This window comes from Rana temporaria, chromosome 3 (genome assembly GCF_905171775.1).
Source record: "Rana temporaria chromosome 3, aRanTem1.1, whole genome shotgun sequence".
Classification (NCBI taxonomy): domain Eukaryota; kingdom Metazoa; phylum Chordata; class Amphibia; order Anura; family Ranidae; genus Rana; species Rana temporaria.
In genome coordinates, this window is record NC_053491.1 from 310,111,183 (window position 1) to 310,135,980 (window position 24,798).

At 50.2% G+C, this 24,798-nt stretch overlaps 1 protein-coding gene across 3 annotated transcripts in view; it reads left to right on the top strand.

Moving 5' to 3' along the window:
- Positions 1-24,798, top strand: part of LOC120932444 (A disintegrin and metalloproteinase with thrombospondin motifs 2-like) — a 1,658,079-nt gene that overhangs the window by 459,920 nt on the left and 1,173,361 nt on the right. The gene's annotated exons all lie outside the window — the stretch shown is intronic.

Below are 24,798 nucleotides of genomic sequence, written 5' to 3' on the forward strand. Positions count from 1 at the left end.
TTCCTTTGATTTCTCTTCTAAATGTTTTTTTTCTTTGTTTTCTTTGTCTGAATTTCTTACTTCCTTTTCTTCCTCAGTAAGCTGTTCTGGCAGACTAACCCCCAGCCAGAACAGCTCGGATGATGGGGGCAAGCTTACTGAGGAGAAACAGGAAGTGAACAATTTAAACAAAGAAAAAAAACATTTAGAAGGGAAATCAAAGGAAAACGTAAGTGAACCAACAATGCGCTAGCTTAAAGTAACCTATTTAGAAAATAAAAAACAAACCTTGACAACCCCTTTAAGGTGCCAGTGACAGTTCCTAGGAGTAGGTGCAGATAGGAGGAGATCTAAGGTTATGGTTGCGTGATCCAACCATGTGATCGGGTGTATGTTCAAGTCTACCATATGTGACAAAAAAGGGGCTGAAACAAATAAATGGTCCAGCCTTGTATAATTTATGGGGTGGAGAACAAAACATGAACTGTTTGGCAGTAGGGTGTTTCACCCTCCAAGTGTCAAACAGGTTATGGACCTTGATCTCTCTGCAAAACAAGGTGGATGTTTTTTGAACCTGGGGAAAGGGGGGTATTTTGGACGGAGACATACATGGATTAAAATCCCCTCTAATAATCATGAAAGGTTGTAAAAAAGGTTGGATTTCCTCAAAAAATTCCTCTAGGAACCTAATCTGTCCTGAGTTGGGAACATAGACATTAGCAAGAGTAAAAGAGGTGTTCATGTGATCACAGTTCAGGAGAACATATAAGAGGATTTAATACGTATGGTAGAGGAGCACTTGATAAAAATGGCCACTTCAGGCCGAGTACTCACGAGCAGACATGTCCGATGAAACCGGTCCGCGGACCGTTTTCATCGGACATGTCTGCCCGGGGACTTCTGTTCGATGGCTGTACACACCATCGAACAGAGGTCCGCGCGTAAACAATACGCGGGGCGTGTCCGCGGTGTCGCCGCGTCGATGACGCGATGTCGCCGCGACAATGACGCGGCAACGTGGGCGGCCTGCCTTTAAAATGCTTCCACGCATGCGTCAAAGTCATTCGACACATGCGAGGGATGGCGGGCGGCCGGACATGTACGGTAGGTCTGTACAGACGACCGTACATGTCCGGGCGGACAGATTTCCAGCGGACTGTTTTAAAGCAAGTCCAGGAAACAGTTGTCCGCTGGAAACCTGTCCGATCCGCCCGAAAATGGTCCGCTCGGGCCTACACACGGCCAAACATGTCTGCTGAAACTGGTCCGCGGACCAGTTTCAGCAGACATGTTTGGTCGTGAGTATGGGGCCTCAGTTTTACCAGAGGGTTCAGAGGCTACAAATGCGGTTGGAAAGTGCTTAGATGCAAATTTAAATGAGCCCTCCGTCTTGAAATGTCTCCTGAACCATGATCACATCTGCATTAGAGGATTTGAACTCCTTCAGCACCAGCCAACTTTTACGGATGTAGTTCAGGCCTTTGACATTACATGAGAACATACTAATGGCCATAACTGAACAGTGTGGACAAAGCACTCATTGCATTAAAATACCATAAATTGAGCAGATACCATGATGTAAAGAACTCCAAAACTATAACAATACATATAAGCAAGTAAAGTTGTAATGAGGTCGTGGAAACACAGTTGTGTTTCTTGAGTGGATCAAAAAAAAGAATCCCAAAAAGAAAAAAAAATCTGAGATGCAATAAAAATAAAAGTCAAAAATGAATACAGGATTTAAAGTAGGTTAAAAAAAATCCAGATTAGAAGAAAAACAAAAAACATAAACCATGTAGGTATAGGGCCCAAGGAAATTGAGCTCCTCAGGGGACCATGGCCAGAGCCTGAGACCACGTCGAGGGGACATGACAGCCCGCAAGATCCAACTTACCGGCCTCGGTCCAATCCGAATAGCGTGTATACAAGGTAACTGTTCTAAGGGTGGTTCTCGCACGGTGCACAACAAGGATGGAGTCTAGACTCTGAGCCCAGAGTCTTAAGACACAGGTGTGGAGAACAGGAATGCGGTGTAAAATTAAAACACAGAGGCAGTTCAAAAGCCAGACTCAGGTGGGACCTTTAGCCATTTCAGCTTTTTGAGGGGTGAAAGAGGTGTTCCGAGATCTCCGACGAACTGGGGTCCAGATCTTCCCCAGAGTAGAAAGTGGCCTGGGTACTGGAGCTTGTACTTGTAAATCATCTTCAGGGATAGGGGGGAAGACCCAGATTTCTAACGAGAAGTCTAATATTCTTGAAGATCTCTCATGGAATGTTGCGATCCATCCTTGGTCACTGTCAAGCGGAAAGGAAAGCCTCAACGGAACAGGACCTGGTGAAGTTGTAAATGAGCTGTAACAGGCCACAGGTTGCGTTGTTTGGCCAATGTGATGGGAGATGAATCACTAAAGATTAGAATTTTTGCAACCCTAGATCTATTGCGAGTGGTGACGATCAGGGCTTCCTTGCTCTCATAAAAACGGAAGCAAACAATGATATCCCTAGGATTGGCACCCTGAGGGGAGCTAGCGATCTGTGTGCTCTGTCAAGGTGCCAGTCTATATTAGGGATGTTGGGTGCCAGAGTGATAAAAAGAGCAAAAAGATAAGGCCAAATTTCTTTGTCAGTGATCGATTCAGGGACCCCACGGATCCGTAGGTTCTGTCGGCGTTCCCTGTTCTCAAGGTGCTCCTTCTGCATTTGCAGTTGTGACACTGCATTTTTCAGGGTAGCATTTTCATCTTCCAAAGCATGGACATATTGCACCATGTCATCAAATTTAGTTCCACAAGTGTCAGTGCGTTCCCCAAGTTGGTCTATTTCCCCTCTAAGTTCATGTGCAAGTTTGCTCACCTATTTGGCGATGTTGTGAGTAAGGCTTTGAAGCAGGGCCTATAATCTTAAATCGAGCCCCTCCACTGTCACCAATGCCGCCATTACTGATTGATCGGGTGCTTGTGGCTTAGGAGGATGCTTTTTAGCCAAAAGAGAGGGATCGACCAGCGGGAGTGCTTCTGGCGGGTCCTCAGCATCAGCCAAAGTACCCAAGACCGGGATTGTGGCCTACGGAGGAAAAAATCCATGATGAGGGAGGCGTGGAGCACGGCTTGTGACGTGTGTCTCTGGTAAATATGCCGCTGATCTCCTATCTTACCCATATATTGTCCGTGGGGCAGCCAAGTTGTTCCCAGAGCGAGTGGGTGGACTCCCGGAGCTGTGGAAGCTAATGGTGCGAAGCAGGAGCTTCGGATAGATGAAATGAGGCCAGAGCTCTAGTCTTATACATCCACCATCTTACGAGCTGCGTATGCGCCCCCCTGCCTGTTTCTGTGTGCCTGGTGTAAGAGAAGCTGCCACCGCCATGTTGTTGTAGCCTGTCTCCGGCTGGCAGGTAGAAGTCTGTCAGCTTCTGCAGTCTGAAGCAGACATTCCTCTGCTTGGACACTGTGAGCAGGTGCCTGGGCAGCTTGTGGTGTCAGGAGGGGGGGGGGAGAAGGGTATCTCTCCAATCGCTGTGGATGGTCGCTGTTAAAACCACGGATCCAGCTCTGTCACTCAGCGTTCATATAGTCCCGTGGCTGGCATTTTGTAGCTTGAATCAGGCAGATTTGAGCATTTTTGGAGTGTTTTTGTTCCCACTTAAATTAATAGAAACACATTTTGTCACACTAATATTTAAAAAAATTGTAAACTAAATTCATAAATAACTCAAAATCATCATATATAAAATAAATCATTAATATGTAATAATACATAAATAAATGCAAATTAACCCCAACCTTAAAAAAATATATATTACATGAGTGCTTATTATTATTATTATTATTATTATTATTATTTATTTTTTAACCACTTCAATACAGGGCTTTTATACCCACCTCCATACCGGGCCTATTCTGGCACTTCTCTCCTACATGTACAAATCATCATTCTTTTGCTAGAAAATTACTCAGAACCCCAAAACATTATATATGTTTTTTTAGCAGCCCTAGGGCAGTGATGGCAAACCTTTTTGAGCCCGAGTGCCCAAATTGCAACACAAAACCATATTTTTTTTTGAAGTGCCAACACTGCAATTAAACATGAATACCAAGGTTTTGGTTTAGAAAAAACAACTTGTACACTTGTCCAAACGAATTAACAGCTTTTGTTTTAAAAGTAAAACACAATGACACTGATTCACAGACACTGGCACATATTTAATGCCGCCGTAGCGTATCTCCTTTACGCTACACCGACGCAGCGCAGAGAGGCAAGCGCTGGATTCACAAAGCACTTCCTCCCAAATCTGCGTTGGGTTTCTCAGGCGTAAGTTGGCGTAAGTGGAAGTGGGTGTGAGCCATGCTAATGAGGCGTGACCCCATGCAGATGATGGGCTGAGCGCCAGACAGATACATATCGCCAACTGCGCATGCGCCGTCCCGTGGATGCATCCCACTGCGCATTCTCACAATCGCGTCGGATCTACTCCCTAATATACGCCGGATCACTGCCTACGGTGTGAACGTAACCTATGCCTAGTCATATTCACGTCCTACGTAAACTACGTAAAATACGTCGGCTTGTGTTCCCTTTGCATGGATGCTGCTGAGTTACAACTCCTTTATGGGGCATAACTTTGCGACGGACGTATGACTTTACGCACACTGCGTCGGACGGACGTACGTTCGTGAATCGTAGTATCTCTCTCATTTGCATATTTGAATAGAAAATCAATGGGAGCGCCAAATACGTCCAGCGTAAATATGTGCCCACTCTACCCCGGCGTAGGCAAGTTACGTCGGGCGGATGACACCTATTTTCAGGCGTATCTAGTTTTGTGGGCACAGCACACAGATACGACGGCACATATTTGCACTTACGTCGGCGCAAGTGCTTTGTGAATCCGGGCCAATAACAAAGCTTTCTGGCGTGTCCAAGATGGCGCTGGGAGCAGACGTGTAGTCGCTGAGCTCCCGCTCTGAAATCCTTTCCTGCCTAGATCCGTGTGTGGAACCCGACTAATCACCTCACCTTTTCTCCCCCTGGCCCCCGGGGAATGCGCCGGTCCAACAAGGGCAGCCGGACGCGCCGTCATACCGCCGCTGAGGCCACCCCGCCGAAGCTTGGGCCTACACTGCAGGCCTCTACACGCCGCATGGCGTCTCACGTGGACCCCCCGCGGGACGAGTCGATCCAGGCTGGGTCAGCAGCCTTTGAGGCACTCATGGCGGCGATCTCCACCTGCCAGTCCACCCTCACGGTCAAGATCGACCACGTCCAGGCGGAAACGGCGCTCATACGCCGTGACCTAGATTCTTTCCGTGACCGCGTGTCGGAGGCAGAGAGACGGGTCTCGGACCTGGAGGATATCCAGAGGGACCACCACACCGACATCCAGTCGCTAAAGGCCAGGGTGAAGGTCCTAGAGCACAGAGCAGAAGACGCCGAGAATAGAAACCGTCGCAACAACCTGAGGGTCCTCGGCCTCCCGGAGGGGGCGGAAGGTACAGACCCGGTCGCCTTCATGGAACAGATCCTCCCAGTCCTCCTCCCGGGCGCCCGATTCTCCCCCCACTACTCCATTGAGAGGGCCCACCGCATACCGGCGACCAGGGGCCCGGTGGGAGCCCCCCGCGCACCTTCATCTTCAAGCTCCTCCACTACCGCGACAGGGACACCGTTCTCCGGGCTGCGCGTCTGCAGGGGGAAATCAAATTCCAGAACGCCAGGATCCTGATATTTCCGGATTACTCGGTGGACACACAGCGCCAGCGTAAGTCATTCGACCATGTCCGTGCCATGCTTAGAGACCGCGGTGTTAAATACAGCATGCTCTTCCCCGCAAGACTCCGAGTACAAGATGGAGAGAGGGTACACTTCTTCACCTCCCCGAGGGATGCTGCGGCCTGGGCCGAGTCCCTGCCGCGTTGACTGAGAGGCAACACTTATTCTCCTGCACCCTTCACCGGATGACTGTGAGTAATCCCCCTGAGGGGACTCCCTATGGGGGGTTGGGGGTATGATCTGCCGGTCACGGGGGACTTGTCTGGCTCCCGGGCTCGGGGGCCACCCTATCCCCTACCAGGACTAGCGGGCTCGTGGACTTTTTTCCTGCCTGGATGGCGATCGCGGACCTCCTGTGCCCCAGTAACACTGTAAGGACTCTCCTCGTTATTGTGGTCCCCCCCTTTTTCCTACACTTCTGACTGCCTGCTGACCCCCTCCTTGTTCTCTCCTGCCGATGAACTCGCTACGGCTGGTGGACTCCTTCCTCATCCCCCCTCCTTATTTTTCTCCCCCCCCCCCTATTTTTACCTTCTGCTGACCCCCCCCGTTTTATTTTTATTTTTCTCTGGGAATGGGGGTGTCCCCCCCCCCATCCGTGGGGGAACTGATCTACCACTGTTTGCCTTACCTCCCCGTTGGGAGTTTTGGTCCTTTTATACCTAAGTACTGCGCCCCCGGGGCTCCGGGTGTTCCACACACTTTATCCTTCTGCGGATACTCAGGTTCACTGACTGTTTTGTTAAACAAGAGCGGGTAGCCGCTTGTTCACTGCCCTTGTATCCAGCCTGAGGGCTGGGGTCTGTTTTGGGATGCAAGCTCTCCTCCATGTTGGGGGGGTGGCGGGGTGGGGGGGGGGGGGTGGGGGGGGGCCAGTTGGCGCCCTGTTATGTTTTATAGTTATGTGTTATATGACAGTACTGTTTTTTTTCTTTCTATTGATTGCTATGAAGGTGGATCGGGACCCTTCCTTTGGCCAGACTCTGGCCGGGGTGAACGGTCCAGGCCGTACATGTGTAAACGTTCCTTTTGTGATCTTCTCGGGGGGGGTACCATGGCCACTCTTGATGTCCTCTCCTGGAACACACGGGGCCTCAACTCACCGATTAAACGGTCTCTCGTTTTTCAATTTATTAAAAAGCACAGCCCCCATGTTTGTGTGTTGCAGGAGACGCACCTGGTGGGTAGCAGGACACTTAGTCTTAAAAAACCTTGGGTGGGCCACCATTATCACTCAACGTACTCCACCTACGCCAGAGGGGTTAGTATCCTGGTGCTTAAATCACTTCCCTTCAAACTCCTAGATTTGGTCCTTGACCCAGACGGCAGATTCGTGCTGGTTCACGCCCTGATCTACAATCTTCCGTGGGTCCTAGTGGGTTTGTATTTGCCCCCTCCTGCCTCCCTGGGGGTCCTGGGAATACTTGCGGCCAAGTTGGCGCAGTTTCCCTGTGACAATGTGGTACTGATGGGTGATTTCAACCTGGTCCCGGACACTGGTATGGACAGGTTCACCTCATCGGGCACTACTCGCCAGGGATTGGCGGAATGGGCGGACACGTACGGGCTCACGGACGCATGGCGATGGAAGAACCCGGATTCTCGGGCCTTCACCTGCCATTCGGCTACCCATAGATCCTTCTCTCGAATCGACTTGGCATACGTCGGGGCGCCGGTTCTGCCCAGGGTACGTGACATCACTATTCTTCCTCGCGGGATTTCGGACCACGCCCCCCTGCTTCTCTCACTGACTCTGACGACCGACCCGACCGACACTCTCTGGAGGCTCTCCAGATTCTGGGTCTCTGACCCGGAGGTGGAGCCCAGGTTCCATGACACCCTCCGCGCCTTTTGGGTGGACAACCCAGGCACGGCGGCGGAGACCGTGGTGTGGGATGCCTTTAAGGCCTCCTCCCGGGGTCACTACCAGTCAATCATAGCGGGGGTCCGGAGGGAACGAAGGGCCGAGCTCACTAATGCAGAGGGAGAGGCGGTTAGACAAGAAGCTCTGTATGTTTGCACCCGCGAGCCCCACCATTACTCCCGCCTCCAGTCCCTGACGCAGCAGGCTGTTCTTCTACGGACGGCCCTGACACAGAAAAAGCTACTTTACCAGTCTCAGCGCATTTTTGAACAGGGGGAGCGGACGGGGAGACTTTTGGCCTGGCTCTCTAGGGAGCAGTCGGGTCTGTCCGCCATTGCACAGGTCAGGGACGGGGAGGGGACCCTCCATTCCACTCCACGGGAGATCAACCGATGCTTCGCTGATTACTATCAACGCCTATATAGCTCCAAAGTGGCATATGATCTACCCGATCTCTTGAACTACCTGGAGGAGGTGGACGTCCCTGTTCTCACTCCCTCTTCTGTGCGCAAACTAGACGCTCCATTCAAGCTTGAGGAGATACACGTCGCTCTAAAGATGATGCAGACGGGGAAGACTCCGGGACCGGATGGGTTCCCGGTGGAATTCTTTAAGGCTCATGAGGAGGACCTGGCCCCTAGACTAAAATCCCTCTTCTCCTCGGCCCAGGAGGCGGGAGGACTCCCGGACTCGATGTGCGAGGCGGTAATTGTGGTAATCCCTAAGGCCGGTAAGGACCCTACCCTGTGCTCATCGTACCGCCCCATCTCCCTCCTCAACGTTGATGCAAAGCTCTTTGCGAAGATCCTTGCAAACAGGCTCAACACTGTCATCACGGCCTTGGTCCATCCGGACCAGACGGGCTTTATGCCCGGTCGCGGCACCGATATTAATCTTCGCCGACTACATACTCACCTGGCGCTGGCGGGCCCTGATGACCCCGGAGTGGTGGCCTCACTCGATGCCGAGAAGGCTTTCGACTCGGTGGAGTGGGGCTATCTCTGGGCGGTTTTGTCGCGATTCGGTTTTGGTCCCCGTTTCCTGTCCTGGATACAAATGTTGTATGCTCACCCCAAGGCGCGTATTCGCACCAACGGGACCCTCTCTCCTTCCTTTTCCTTGGAGAGGGGGACCAGGCAGGGCTGCCCACTGTCACCGGCATTATTTGCCCTGGCTTTGGAGCCGCTAGCCGCGCACATCCGACGAGACCCGGGGGTCCGAGGGATTAAGGTGGGTCCTCTAGAGGAGAAACTCTCGCTCTATGCCGACGATGCCCTGCTATATTTGGCAGATGCCTCTGCATCCCTCCGTAATGCGCTGGCGCATTTTGAGACCTTTGGCCGTTTTTCGGGAGTGCGAATAAATTGGGACAAGTCGGTGTTGCTCCCGCTCCACCCCTCGCTGATGCGCACCGACACTCACACGTCTCTACGATGGGTGGACGAATTCACCTATCTGGGGGTAAGGGTGGGTCTTGAGTCGGGGTCATACATGGAGAAGAATATCCTCCCAACGCTAGACCACCTGACCAAACGCTGTGCGACGTGGCGTGCTCTCCCTCTCTCACCGGTAGGACGGGGAAACCTTATTAAAATGGTTATACTCCCCAAATTGCTATATTTCTTCCGCCAGACCCCTGTTATTATCCCGAAGTCTTTCTTTCGACGTCTGGACAGTATAGTAGTGTCGTTTGTGTGGGCGGGTAGCCCTCCCCGGGTTGCGAAACGCTCCCTCTATCTTCCTCTGTCCGGGGGTGGGTTGGCTCTTCCCAACTTTATTGCATACTATTGGGCGGCAGTCCTAGTGACGGTCCGGTGGTGGTTCTCTCAGCCACGACAGAACCCGGCGGTCACCCTAGAGGCGGCTGTCCTGGGATCCTACGCTGCCTTATCCAACCTGGTATTTCGGGGGCGTAAGGCCCACTCCTCCGTCACGGGGCCCATGGTGACAGTTATTCGGGTGTGGGCGACCTCCAGGGCTCGAATGTTGAAGCCCAACACTGTCTCCCCACACACCCCACTTTGGGGTAACCCTCTTCTCCCGCACCTGAACACGGTCCCCGACCCGGTGGTCTGGGCTCGGCGAGGCATCCTTACCCTCCGGCATATTATGCCGGGGGGCGTGGTTATGCCCTTTCAGGAGCTGAGCCGGCTCCACAAGGTTCCATCCTCCCTCGCTTTTCGGTATGCGCAGCTCAGGCACGCACTCGCGGCCCAATTCCCGGAACCGGTGACGCTCGAGTCGGATTCGATTGAGCGCCTCCTGATTTCGGGGGTCATGGGGAAGCCCCTTTCGTCCCTATACCTGCGTTTCACAGTGGCGTACGACACGAACACGGCGGGGGTCCTGGCCAAATGGACTGCTGACATCCCGGATCTAGACGAGGAGATTTGGGAGGAATGTGTCTCTTCCTTTCTTCCGTCTATGATTGCCTCTAGAGACCGATTCATACAACTAAAATTTTTGCACCGGGCCTACTACACCCCGCAGAGACTGGCTAAGATCTACCCCTCTAGGAGCCCCAGGTGCACTAGGTGCCTGGGGGATACGGGCTCGTTCCTTCATATGGTCTGGTCCTGCCCCGGGCTGGCCTCATATTGGGGGGGGGGTGGCGGAGGTCCTAGCGGACCGAAGTGGTGTAGAATTTGTGCTGGACCCGAAAGTGTTCCTCCTTAGCTACCTGGGCGAGGTTGAGGGGGACCGATACACCAAACTGAGCATCACCTTTGCACTATTCTATGCCAGAAGAGAGATCCTGCTTCGATGGCGGGGTACCGAGCTCCCCACAGTGTCCTCTTGGCTCGCTACGATTCATAGGGTTCTCCCACTGTATAAGTTAACGTATGAAAGCAGAAACTGTCCAGCGAAATTTGAAAAAATCTGGTCGAACTGGATTGATTCTCCCACCTTATCTGTTGATGGTCCCCCTGTGATGGCTCCTGACTGAGAGGTCTGGTGGGTGGGTGGGTGGCTGTCCCCCCCCCCCCCCGCCCTTCTCCTCGTCCCCCCCCCCTCCTCTATCCACCTCTTTCCCTCGCATCGGGTGCGGGGGGGACACCCGGGGGGTGGTTGCCTACAGGGGTGTGCCTCGAACCTGGCTACTGTATTACTTGTGGTATATGCCCCGGGAACTGTGTAACTGATCTGCTATCTTGCCATAGATGTATTATCTAGCCGCTGAAATGCTTTGACTTTGTGCAATCATGCTGTTGCCTCTGTGACTTGTACTGTCATTGATTTGTATGTGTGTTTGTCGTCTGTCTTCAAAAAATAAAAAACTTTTACTGTAAAAAAAAAAAACAAAGCTTTCTATTAAACACATTTTTTTTATTGAAAAAAATCTCAACAACTGTACTTGTGCATGTATTTTTGGATACGGATACATTTGCTGATCGCTGGTAAGGATGCCTTGGCTTTACTGATCGCTGGTAAAGATGCCTTTGCTGATCGCTGGTAAGGATGCCTTTGCTGATCGCTGGTAAGGATGCCTTTGCTGATCGCTGGTAAGGATGCCTTTGCTGATCGCTGGTAAGGATGCATTTGCTGATCGCTGGTAAGGATGCCTTTGCTGATCGCTGGTAAGGATGCCTTTGCTGGGCATTTTCAAAGATGTCTTTGCTGGGCATTTTCAAAGATGTCTTTGCTGGGCATTTTCAAAGATGTCTTTGCTGGGCATTTTCAAAGATGTCTTTGCTGGGCATTTTCAAAGATGTCTTTGCTGGGCATTTTCAAAGATGTCTTTGCTGGGCATTTTCAAAGATGTCTTTGCTGGGCATTTTCAAAGATGGCTTTGCTGGGCATTTTCAAAGATGGCTTTGCTGGGCATTTTCAAAGATGCCTTGGCTGGGCATTGATAAATATGCCTTGGCTGGGCATTGATAAATATGCCTTGGCTGGGCATTGGTAAATATGCCTTGGCTGGGCATTTGTAAAGATGCCTTGGCTGGGGATTGGTAAATATGCCTTGGCTGGGCATTGGTAAAGATGCCTTGGCTGGGCATTGGTAAAGATGCCTTGGCTGGGCATTTTTAAAGATGCCATTGCTGGGCATTTTTAAAGATGCCTTGGCTGGGCATTGGTAAAGATGCCTTGGCTGGGCATTGGTAAAGATGCCTTGGCTGGGCATTATTAAAGATGCCTTGGTTGGGCATTGGTAAAGATGCCTTGGCTGGGCATTGGTAAAGATGCCTTGGCTGGGCATTGGTAAAGATGCCTTGGCTGGGCATTGGTAAAGATGCCTTGGCTGGGCATTATTAAAGATGCCTTGGTTGGGCATTGGTAAAGATGCCTTGGCTGGGCATTGGTAAAGATGCCTTGGCTGGGCATTAGTAAAGATGCCTTGACTGGGCATTGCTAAAGATGCATTTGCTTACACAAGGGATAGAGATCTACAATGCTGTGATGGGTACAGGCACAGTATACTTTGCATAGCTACCAGACATTATTGTACATAAGCAGAGGACGAGTCTAATGATCCATTGCTGGGCATTATTAAAGATGCCTTGGCTGGGCATTATTAAAGATGCCTTGGCTGGGCATTATTAAAGATGCCTTGGCTGGGCATTGGTGAAGATGCCTTGGCTGGGCATTGGTAAAGATGCCTTGGCTGGGCATTGGTAAATATGCCTTGGCTGGGCATTGGTAAAGATGCCTTGGCTGGGCATTGATAAAGATGCCTTGGCTGGGCATTGGTAAAGATGCCTTGGCTGGGCATTGGTAAAGATGCCTTGGCTGGGCATTGGTAAAGATGCCTTGGCTGGGCATTGGTAAAGATGCCTTGGCTGGGCCTTGGTAAAGATGCCTTGGCTGGGCCTTTTTAAAGATGCCTTGGCTGGGCATATTATCGCAACATTTCACAAAAAAGGTATAATAAACTCAGATTTGTAGAAGAGCAACTCACGGTTTTGTAGACAGATACAGCTGCTGACACCGCTCTGCTGGGTCGGTCTGCAGTTCTTGTAGAATCTACAGCAGTTTCCAAAGAATCCAAAGGGCTGGAATGAAAAAACAATAATTTGTCATTGTTGTCCTTAGGCCAGGCCACCTATAATTAGGCCCAATAACAGCAATGATGGGGCGCAATGTTTCCCAATGACACCTATAATAAGGCACAATAACAGCAATGATGGGGCGCAATGTTTCCCAATGACACCTATGATTAGGCACAATAACAGCAATGATGGGGTGCAATGTTTACCACTGACACCTATAATTAAGCAGTGTCACGGTCAGGGGTTAACACTGTTCACAATCTCCCATTCCATCAACCCAAGACATCTTCCGACACTCCAACCATCCAGCAGACACAATTTATTCCATAAGAATTCCCCCCAGAATTACGAGACAGACACTCTGTGTTCTGAGTCAAATGTATGAATGCTTTAATGGTTAGCGCTCAGGTTTATATACAGTTACAAGGCATGTTTCAGTAAGCACAGGAACAATCAAACTCTCCACCCCCAACATCACTCAATGGGCTTCAATCACATTATTTTAGATAATTACATAGAGGAGTTAATTATCCCCCAGACGTTACGTCTCCGACAATAAGTGATTCACCTGTATAATACACATTTCTTTTTTTTTTTTTTATCATTCCAAGTTTATTGTAATAAACAAAAGCAAGACAGAGTAAATCAGATAGCAATACAGCTGCTCGCAGAGCAGTAATATGATGAGGAACATGGTATGGTAAGCAATAAATACTGCAAAAAGAAAGAGAAACACAACAGAAAATGACCTTTGCAAATTGGCAAAAATTCCAAACATATCCTTGTTTGTCAAAAAGTGAGGATTGCCTAGGGGCAAGAGTCACTGTCGTTTGACCAGAACAGTAGGCCTCGGCCCATATCTTTCCTCAGAAAAAAACATAAAAGATAAGCCCCAGAAGGGCAAGTACATAGGGTGGTCATAGCGAGCTATTTCCATCAAGCAGCCATTGCTATAGGCAACAATCATAGTCAGAAAGAGGTAAGAAAGAAATAGAAAGGAGGGAGAGTAAGAAGACATGGTAACAGTCAGTGTAGCGTATCTGTGTTCAGACCAAAGCGGTTTCCCAGGAACCTCTCAAGCAGACGCCTGCGATACACTGTCAGGGTATGCAGAGGAATACCTGAAAGCGACCCAAGGTTGCCATATTTTATGGAGGTGTTCTACTCGATCAGACGCCTGAGCCAGGGTCTCCTCCATGTCATGCACATCCGAGACCTTCCTGAGCCATTCAACTATGGAAGGAACCCTTTGAGATTTCCAATACAGTGGGATTAGGGATTTTGCTGCATTCAATAAGTGTCTCGTCAGAGAGTTTTTATATCTCTTCAGAGAGAAATTTGTAACATGAAGTAAGCAAGTGGCTGCATTCAGGGTAAGGCTTGTGTCAGTGATTTGTCTAAATAGCCGAATAACTTTTTCCCAGTACTGTGCAATATATGAGCACTGCCACCAAATGTGGACCAGTGTTCCCTTTTCATTTCCACATCTCCAACACGAGTCTGAAATTTGTGGGTTCCAACCATGCATTTTAGCCGGGTATTATGCCAATGAGTCATAATTTTGTATGCCGTTTCTTGCATAGCAGTACTTATCGAGCATTTATGTATCATAATACAGGCGTACCTCCATTGTTTAGGTGTGATCTCCACATCCAGCTCCCTTGACCATCTCGCTCTGAGCACATCGGCGACCCCGTGCTCCGCATTCTGTAGCCATACATAGGCCTGAGAGGTAGGTTTTACACAGCGTTTACCCTCAAGGCAGATCGACTCCAAGGCCGTAGGAGCTCTACGGCATGCATCCCTCCTGGAGGCCCCCCCTAAGTAACTACGTAATTGGAAGTATGCCCAGAGAGGCAACTGCGATACGTTCAGGTCCCTCTTAAGTGTAGCCCAATCCTTCACCACCCCGTCTTTAAAGCAATCTCCGGCTAGGAGAGGTTGCAATGTGACCTGTGATCTGAAATGTGGGTTGTTTAGACCTGGTACAAAGTCTGGGTTATCCTTCAAGGGAGTTAAAGGACCCGGTTGAGAGGTGATTGTAGGCGTTTTGGCCAGGTTATGAAGTATCTCTAAAGTGCAACCCGTAACGGGATGTGATTTAAGACTAGGCGGGCAGCCTTCCCATGTGATCCATGGGGAGTACTTGAGTGGGAGCGGGCACAGATCCGCTTCCAGCGATACCCAGTCCTTCAGTGAGCCATGGCAGTGCCAGTCAATGACCCTAGTCAGGTGGGCGGCCCTGTAGTACAACACAAAGTCAGGTAAACCCATCCCCCCACGGTCCTTAGGTTTCAACAACAAGGAGTATTTAATTCTAGACTTTTGAGAGTTCCAGAGAAACTTCAGTATGGTAGATTTCAGCGAGGTGAAAAAGGCCCGAGGATTTTTAAGGGGTAGAGTATGAAAAAGATAGAGCAGACGGGGGAGGATTACCATCTTGATGATGGCCGCGCACCCGAACCAGGAGAAACGGCCCGATCTCCACCTTTCCAAGTCCGCCTCGACGTTTTTGAGAAACAGGGGGAAGTTTTGTTTATATGTGTCCGCCAGGTTGGGCGTGAGCCACACTCCTAGGTATTTTAGAGATCTAGATTCCCACCTGAAGGAGGACGACGCCCTCACCTGGGCCAGAACGTTATCCGGTAGCGAGACACTCAGGGCTTCCGATTTGGTGTAATTAATTTTGAGGTTAGATATATACCCATATTTAGCGAACTCATGCAACAGAACTGGCAAAGACGTCACAGGATTGGTGAGGAAGAAAAGGAGGTCATCCGCATAGGCGGCGACTTTGTATTCCTTATCCGAAATCTTGATGCCCCGAATGTCTGCATTATTCCTGACCAACCTAATGAAAGGCTCCAGAGAGAGTATGAACAGAAGGGGGGATAACGGGCACCCCTGTCTAGTGCCATTCGCAATCGAGACTTTATCAGACAGTGAGCCATTAATCTTCAGTTTAGCCATGGGGCATTGGTACAACGCCAAAATCCTAGCTAACATATGAGGGCCCAGACCTACCTTCGCGCACACGGCCAGCATATAGTCCCACGCAACGCGATCGAAGGCCCTCTCCGCATCCGTAGACAGGAGAAGGCCCTCGATGTTCCCGGTTCGCGACCGCCTGCGTAATAGTAAGGCTTTATTACGTTGTCCCGCTCTTCGCGTCCCGGCATGAAGCCCACTTAATCCGGTCCGACCAGGTCCGAGAGAATGGGACTCAGCTGGTCGCTAATACCTTCGCGTGTATCTTCGCGTCAAGATTTAGAAGCGATATGGGGGCGATAGCTGGAACACTCAGTAGGGTCTTTACCTTCCTTGTGCAGCACCGTAATGTGCGCTGAGAGAAAATCGGGCGTGACTGTTCTAGGATCAGATAGAGAATCCAAAGCGGCTCTGAGAGGGTTCACCAAAATCTGTGCAAAAGTTTTGTAATAGATGGAGGTGAAGCCATCAGGACCTGGGCTTTTCCCTGACTTTAATTGCGCAATGGCAGAGGCTATCTCATCAGATGTGATCGGGCCCTCCAGAAGAGCAATGTTTGACTTGAAATAGTGGGTAGACCGCTTTTAGTTAAGTAGTCTCGGATTATCTGGGGCCTATCTCCTTCCATTCCCTCCATTCTATGCTGAGACGGCAAGTTATACAACTTCGTATAAAAATTGTGGAAGTGTCCTGCAATCGCTTCGGTAGTGACATCCAGTGTGCCATCCGGCCGCCGGATGCCATGGATGAAGTTTTTATTTGTTTGCTCCTTCAGGGCCCTGGCTAGAAGCTTCCCCGATTTATTGCCGGACTCATAATAGATCCGCTTTCTGAAAAAAGGAACCGCCTTGACCTTTCATCAAAAAGCTGTTGCAGGTCTTTCCTTTTTTTCAGAAATTCAGCAGCCGTCTGAACAGACAAAGACTGTTTGTGGAGAGTCTCAAGAAATTTTATCCGCTCTGTCAGGTTTCTAATGTTTTTTTTCTCTATCCCTTTGCGGCGGGCCCCCATCCTCATTAAATCACCACGTATCGTGCATTATGCGCTTCCAGACCATCAAGGGGTCAGCATCTGCCGTCGCGTTACGTCTAAAAAATTCGTACAGGACGCAGTCAGTTCTGTCAGAAGGTCAGGTCCGTCAAGAGGGGAAGCATTCAGTCTCCAAGCTGGAGGGCTGGGTGAGGATGCAAAGTCTCCTAGGGAAAGCGATACTGGAGCATGGTCCGAAAAGGACTGTATCCCTATGCGTGTCCCCGAGACCTCGTCAAGTCCCTCTGGGAGATAGTCAATGCAGAATGTCGGTCGTGCGGGGGGAAAATAAAGTAAAGTCCCGCCCATCTGGGTTTAGAACCTCCATACATCAATTAGTGCAAAGATTGGAGCAAGGTTTTAATGCGCCTGAGAGTCCTATACGTAATGCAAGTCTTCCATTCGATGTATCTGACAGAGGGTTGAGAGGGACATTGAAGTCTCCCCCTAGGATCAAACAACCAGAGGAGAAGCCCAATAACTCCTGGACCATCCGCTGGCAAAAAGATACATGCGCTTTGTTGGGAAAATAAGCATTGGCCCAGGGTCACAGGTGAATTATTGTATAGACCTTTCAGAACACATATCTACCCCCTGGATCAATAAGCTTTCCTGAGAACGAAGGGTGCATTTTTGTTTATCAGGATTGATACCCCCCTAGCCTTGGAGTCATCACTAGTGGCATGGTGTGCCTCTGTGAAACAGGAGTCTGTCAATCGGGGAACATGGGGGGTTATCCTCAAAAGAGATACTCCGACTTAACTGCTGTACAGTCTGTGTGTAACTTTGGAAACGATCCTCAAAAGGCTTTTTTCCAAAGTTACACAGAAGATCCGGCATGTGTAATTGAATTACACTGCCTAATTTTAGGATGCAGTACCGCATCCGCCGCTGGGGGCATTTCGAGTCGAAATGCCGTTGCTAGTATGCAAATTAGCACTTAAGGCGATCCACAAAGCTTTCTAGCTTCCTTTTTGCGCCGTAAGTGTTATTTTGCAAGTGTAAAATTAGGCTCGTTTTACAAAGTGAAAAGTTAGTAACACCTTGTAAAGGCCCATTCCAGCGACGGCATTTGGTATGCTTTCCCGAGGGAGAACTCCACGTCAATTTGTAAAAAACAAAACCGGCATGGGTTCCCCCCCAGGAGCATACCAGGGCCCTTAGGTCTGTTATGGGTTGTAAGGAGACCCCCCACGCCGAAAAATTGACGTAGGGGGTCCCCCTACAATCCATACCAGACCCGTATCCAAAGCACGCTACCCCCGGCCGGCCAGGAAGGGAGTGGGGACAAGCGAGCGCCCCCCCCCCCTCCTGAGCCGTGCCAGGCCGCGTGCCCTCAACATGGGGGGGGTTGGGTGCTCTGGGGCAGGGGGGCGCACTGCGTGGCCCCCCCCACCCAGAGCACCCTGTCCCCATGTTGATGAGGACAGACCTCTTCCCGACAACCCTTGCCATTGGTTGTCGGGGTATGGCGGGCGGAGGCTTATCGGAATCTGGGAGTCCCCTTAATAAGGGGGCCCCCAGATACCGGCCCCCCCACCCTAAGTGAATGGATATGGGGTACATCGTACCCCTACCCATTCACCTGGAGGCAAAAAGTAAAAGTTAATAAACACACAACACAAGGCTTTTAAAATATTTTATTATTCTGCTCCGGATGGCCCCCCCCTGTCTTCGTTATTAGCTCAATTACCAGGGGGGGCTTCTTCTTTCCGCTCTCCGGGGGTCTTCTCCCGCTCTCCGGGGGGGGTTCTTCTTCTTCCGCTCCCCGGGGGGGGGCTTCTCCGGACTCCGGGGGTCTTCTTCCATCTTTCTCCCCCTCTTCCGCTCTTGACTCGGCGAACCCCGGTTCTTCTGCAGCTCTCCGGTGCCCTTCTTCTTCAGCGCTGGCTGCTGCTATGTTTGTGTGTTAGCTCGATTTCAAACAGGCAGCCGGCGCGGTCTTCTGTGGCGTCAGGGTCTTCTGGTCTTCTGTTCTTCCGATGTTGCCTCGTCGCCTGTTGTCGCTGTAATGATGGAAGCGCGCCTTGCATCCCATTTATATAGGCATCACCGTCCCATCATGCTCCGCAGGTACCCACGTGGTGGTGCCTACCCACGTGCACCCACCACGTGGGTACCTACCGGAGCATGATGGGACGGTGATGCCTATATAAATGGGATGCAAGGCGCGCTTCCATCATTACAGCGACAACAGGCGACGAGGCAACATCGGAAGAACAGAAGACCAGAAGAGAAGATGACGCCACAGAAGACCGCGCCGGCTGCCTGTTTGAAATCGAGCTAACACACAAACATAGCAGGCAGCCAGCGCTGAAGAAGAAGGCACCGGAGAGCTGAAGAAGAACCGGGTTCGCCGAGTCAAGAGCGGAAGAGGGGAGAAGATGGAAGAAGCCCCCCGGAGTCCGGAGAAGACCCCCGGAGAGCGGAGAAGACCCCCGAGAGCGGAGAAGACCCCCGGAGAGTGGAAGAAGAAGCCCCCCTGGTAATTGAGCTAATAACGAAGACAGGGGGGGCCTCCGGAGCAGAATAATAAATTATTTTAAAAACCCTTGTGTTGTGTGTTTACTACATTTTACTTTTTGCCTACAGGTGAATGGATATGGGGTACATCGTACCCCTATCCATTCACCTAGGGTGGGGGGGGCCGGTATCTGGGGGCCCCCTTATTAAAGGGGACTCCCAGATTCCGATAAGCCTCCGCCCGCAGACCCCGACAACCAATGGCAAGGGTTGTCGGGAAGAGGTCCTGTCCTCATCAACATGGGGACAGGGTGCTCTGGGGTGGGGGGGCCCGCAGTGCGCCCCCCTGCCCCAGAGCACCCAACCCCCCCATGTTGAGGGCATGCGGCCTGGCACGGCTCAGGAGGGGGGGGGGCGCTCGCTCGTCCCCACTCCCTTCCTGGCCGGCCGGGTAGCGTGCTTTGGATACGGGTCTGGTATGGATTGTAGGGGGACCCCCTACGTCAATTTTTCGGCGTGGGGGGTCTCCTTACAACCCATGCCAGACCTAAGGGCCTGGTATGCTCCTGGGGGGGGAACCCATGCCGTTTTTTTCTTTGAAAATGGGCATGAGTTCTCCCTCAGGAATGCATGCCGCTGTCATTTTTTTATCCCCGACGCAACTTTAAGCCGTCGCGATCCTCAAAACTCGGCGTAACGTAACTTCGCGCATGCGCAGTACGGCCGGCGCGCATGCGCAGTACGGCCGGCGCGGGAGCGCGCCTCATTTAAATGGGACTCGCCCCATTTGAATAGGAACGCCTTGCGCCGGCGGAATTTTAGTTACACAGCCTGAAATTTCTAGATAAGTGCTTTGTGGATCAGGCACTTAGGTAGAAACTTTAAGGCAGTGTAACTTAAATTGGATTTTTTAAGTTACGTCAGGTTTTTGTGGATCTGGCCCATGATGTGTTTTAAAATGAGTTTCTTGAAGAAACACAAACTGAGGCCTACCTTTCCTGAGCTCCCTCAGTAGAGTGGAGCGCCTCTCAGGAATGTTCAGCCTTCACATTGTGGGATACAACGAACGGGTTCCGTCCAAGATCTGTGTACGCCATAGTCAGAACCCAGAGCGAGATGGACCGGAGCACACCTGCAGCAAAAAGTCACAAAACACGGGCAATGTTATAGAAATTCAGATACAGATGTAAATCAAAATCGACTATGCCATGAAAAAAGGGGAAGCTGAAGGACCAGCCAGGAGAAGAGCAAGAAAGAAAGAGAGATAAGATGTAGAGTAGAGCAAAACAAAGAGAACAACAGATTTCCCTTCCCGGGTGGAGAATCCCTCCCCGGGGCGGAGTTTGTCAGTGCGTCCACAGCCACTCAATGAGTGGGGAGGCACTGGGTGGGGGGGGTAGAGGGAGGCAGTCGACGAAACGATAGACCTGTCAACCTTACCGGTATATTCTCAAACAAATACAGTAAACCTGTGACAGGAAGTTAGGTAAATCTGTGGGTGTTGTCACTGCTGGGACATACATTTCTGCCTTGTTTAGACGATACACAGATTATTATCGGGCGACGGCTACCAACATAGACAGAGGAAGGCTAGAGGCCTTTAGAAAACTTCAGCTGTTCAGAATGAAGCAATCAAGGCCTTTATAAGTAGCCAGAGGGTTTACCACTTGGTTGCTGCGTCACTCCTAAGGCTGTGTGAACAGGAGAAGCAGTGCCAGACAGTCTCCTGATGAGGTGAGAGACCATTGGACTTTTCTGTGTGATTAAAAGTCCAAAGACTATTGTTTGTGCTGTATGAGCAGCACTGTCTATCCAGCGGTAGGCTGTGTTAGACTTCATAGATAGGTTCCTGTGTGGAATGTAGACGCCCAGAGTGGCTAGAGTTTATTTATGTTTTGATTTTGTTATGCTGTTTGGATACTTGCAATTGTTTTCCAGCAAGAAGGAAAATAAACCAGAAACGTTGTTTTCAACCGTTTTTGATTGCCAGTCTGTATAAGTTCATGTGTGTGTGAACCCATCCAAGGGGTCACACACCCCGCTACCGAGCTAACCCCTCACATATGGTGGAGTGCCGCGGGCAACTAAAGTGAACCCAAAATGGAGGAGATACTGAAACAGCTGGCTTTAGCAAATGCAAATCAACAACAGGCAATGCAAGTCAACAACAGACGAATGCAGCTTTGCAGCGGAGCATTGCAGCTCAACAACAGGCCTACGCAGCTCACAACAGGTTCACCAAGAGAGCATTGCAGCTCAACAACAGGCTCACCAAGAGAGCATTGCAGCTCAACAACAGCTCACCAAGAAAGCATTGCAGGCTTGGAACAGAGACACCAGCAGCAAATGGAGGCCATCGTGAAACAACTTCAGAGACAGCAGACCGAGGCTGGGAGTCAGGCCAGTAACGTACCGACTTTTCAGGTGCGACACTTATTGCCAAAGATGACTGCAGATGAGGACCCTGAGATGTTTCTGACCACGTTTGAGAGAGCAGCGGAAAGAGAGAATTGACCTAAAGACCGGTGGGCTGGACTAGTGGCTCCCCTATTATCTGGAGAAGCCCAAAAGGCATATTTCGATTTGGAGCTTGCAGACGCAAAGAACTATGATCGATTAAAAGATGAAATATTGGCACGTTTTGGTGTAACCCTGGATGTCCGTGCCCAGCGGGTCCACAATTGGAGTTATCAGCAGAGGAAGCCACCTCGGTCACAGATGTATGATCTTATCCATTTGGCTAAGAAGTGGCTGCAGCCAGAAACTCTGTCCGGACCAAAAATTTTGGAGCGAGTAGTCATGGACAAATTTCTTAGGTCTCTTCCTAACACCCTGCAGAAATGGGGTGAACCATGGTGGTCCGGATACTGCAGACAAACTTGTAGACCTGGTCGAAAGGTACCTAACAACGGAGAGTTTGTCCTCTTCCACCCGAGACGCACAGACTTTTCACCCCAAGACCAGACCGTCCCCACCTATAGGTAAGACTGCATCAAGGGACGGGGGTGGAGAGAGGTACCAAGGAGCAACTAGAAGACTATCGGGACTACTGCCTAATGTTTGGTGAGAGCGGCCTGGAAGACCCATCCCACAGGAGAGGACCAAAAGGTTGATCTGTTACTGTTGCCATGAAGAGGGACATGTAGCAGCCGTTTGCCCAGCGGGTGATGAACCCATGCAATGTGACTTTCTTACCGAGAGACGACAGTCCCTTTTTGCAACCACATGCACTGTAGTAAAGGGAAATAAGAAACCGTTATATAGAATGTGCTTAGATGGTAAAAATGTTGTGGTATTGTTGGATTCAGGTAGCCTGGTCACCTTAGTGAAAAGTGACCTAGTGGTAGGAAAAACCTTACATCCGAGGAAAATGGCTGTAGTTTGTGTACATGGGGACACTCGAGAATATCCGGCGACTACCGTTTCTTTTGAAACCTCCCTCGGTAACTTGTGTCACCAGGTAGGTTTAGTTCCCAAACTGCCACATGACGCCATTGTGGGAAGGGATTTCCCAAAATTCTGGGAACTCTGGGACTGCCCAGATTCCCTAGTAGGTGGTTCTTCTGAGTCTGAACCATCTATTCCAGAAACCTCTAACTGTGAGGATTCTCCTGAGTATCCATTCTCAGTATTAGCAGGGGAAACACCAGTCCCTAGGGAGGAGCCTGCTACCTCAGAAGAGGAACAGCGGCCAATAGGGTTTGATGACCTTGAGGTGCACAGAGAAAACTTTGTCACTGAGCAATTAAGAGACCCACATTGCTAAGAGCCAGAGAGAATGCAGTGAAGGTAGATGGGGAGTTAGTTAATCCTGACGAGAGGGTTGCCCCTTCCTTACTTTATTATTGAAAGGGACCTGTTATATAGAGTGTCACAGAGGATAGAGGACACTATTTGAGCAATCTGGTAGTGCCTAAACCGTACCGCAAGATGGTTTTGGAACTGGCCCATGGCATGATTCTTGGGACATTGAGAGCGGGGAAAAAAACCGGGAGAGGATCACCCAGAGGTTGTTATTGGCCTGGGATCACTAAGAAGTGGAATTGTACTGCTCTTCCTGTCCAGTGTGGTCAGATTACTGCACCAATGCCACACTTCCGCAGTCCGTTGGTACCCCTGCCCATTATCGAGGTCCCTTTTGAGAGGATCGCCATGGACCTGGTTGGCCCCTTGTTGAAGTCCACTAGAGGGCACCAGCACATCTTGGTAATAATGGACTATGCCACCCGGTACCCAGAAGCGATTCCTCTCCGAAACACCTCTGCAAAAACAATTGCCAAATAATTATTTCAGGTTTTCAGCCATGTGGGTCTCCCTAAGGAAGTCCTAACTGACCAGGGCACCCCGTTTATGTCTAGGGTGACCAAAGAACTTTGTAAACTCCTGAAAGTGACCCAACTACGTACATCCGTATATCACCCTCAGACAGACGGGTTAGTGGAGAGGTTTAATAAAACCTTAAAACAAATGTTGAGGAGGGTGGTGGATAAAGACGGAAAGAATTGGGATTATCTGCTCCCTTATCTAATGTTTGCAATAAGAGAGGTTCCCCAATCGTCCACAGGGTTCTCTCCATTTGAGCTACTGTATGGGAGGCACCCTCGGGGCCTACTGGACATTGCCAGGGAAACATGGGAGAGTGAGAGTTCACCCCATCGAAGTGTGATTTGAACATTGTGGCCCAAATGCAAGACAGAATTGCCCAAGTAATGCCGATTGTGAAGGAACATATAGCCCAAGCCCAATTGGCTCAACAAAGGGTTTACAATCGTGGGGCCCATGTCCGTTCCTTTGCACCTGGTGATAGGGTGTTGGTGTTGGTCCCACGGTCGAGAGTAAATTTCCTAGCCAAATTGGCAGGGTCCATATGAAGGTGTTGGAAAAGTGGGAGTGGTGAATTATAAAATTAGGCCAACCGGGAAGACGAAAACCTGAGCAGCTCTTATCACGTGCAACCTTGCTGAAACCCTGGAAGGATAGAGAGTCCTTGGTCGCTGAGACTGCTCGAGTTTATGCTCCATTTGACCGGACTGTCCCTGAAGTTGGGATAGCGGAGACTCTATCCAAAACGCAGAAACAGGAGGTAAAAGAATTTGTGCTCCGTAATAAGGAGAAGTTTTCAGACCTGCCAGGTTGGGTCTCCGGAGTTGAACATGACATTATCACCACCCCAGGGGATAAGGTCAAGTTGAAGCCCTATAGAATTCCAGAAGCCCGGCGAGAGGCAATTCGCCAGGAAGTAAAACAAATGCTTGAGCTGGGGGTGATAGAAGAGTCAAATAGTGATTGGTCAAGTCCCATTGTCTTAGTGCCCAAACCCGATGGAAATTGACGGTTTTGTAATGACTTTCGCCGCCTTAATCAAATCAAGTTTGACACCTATCCCATGCCCCGCATAGATGAACTGATTGATCGCCTAGGCACTGCTTGGTACATGACAACGTTAGACCTTACCAAGGGTTATTGGCAAATTCCTCTCTCGAAGTCGGCCAGGGAAAAAAAACAGCATTTGTAACTCCAGACGGATCTTTCCAATATCGGAGAATGCCTTTTGGGTTACAAAATGCTCCCACCACATTCCAACGCGTCATGGATAAGACCCTTCGGCCTCATCGAAGCCTATCTGCTGCATACCTCGATGACGTTGTCATTCACAGTGAGGATTGGGAATCACACTTGCCAAAAGTTCAGGCTGTGTTGGATTCATCTGGAAAGCCG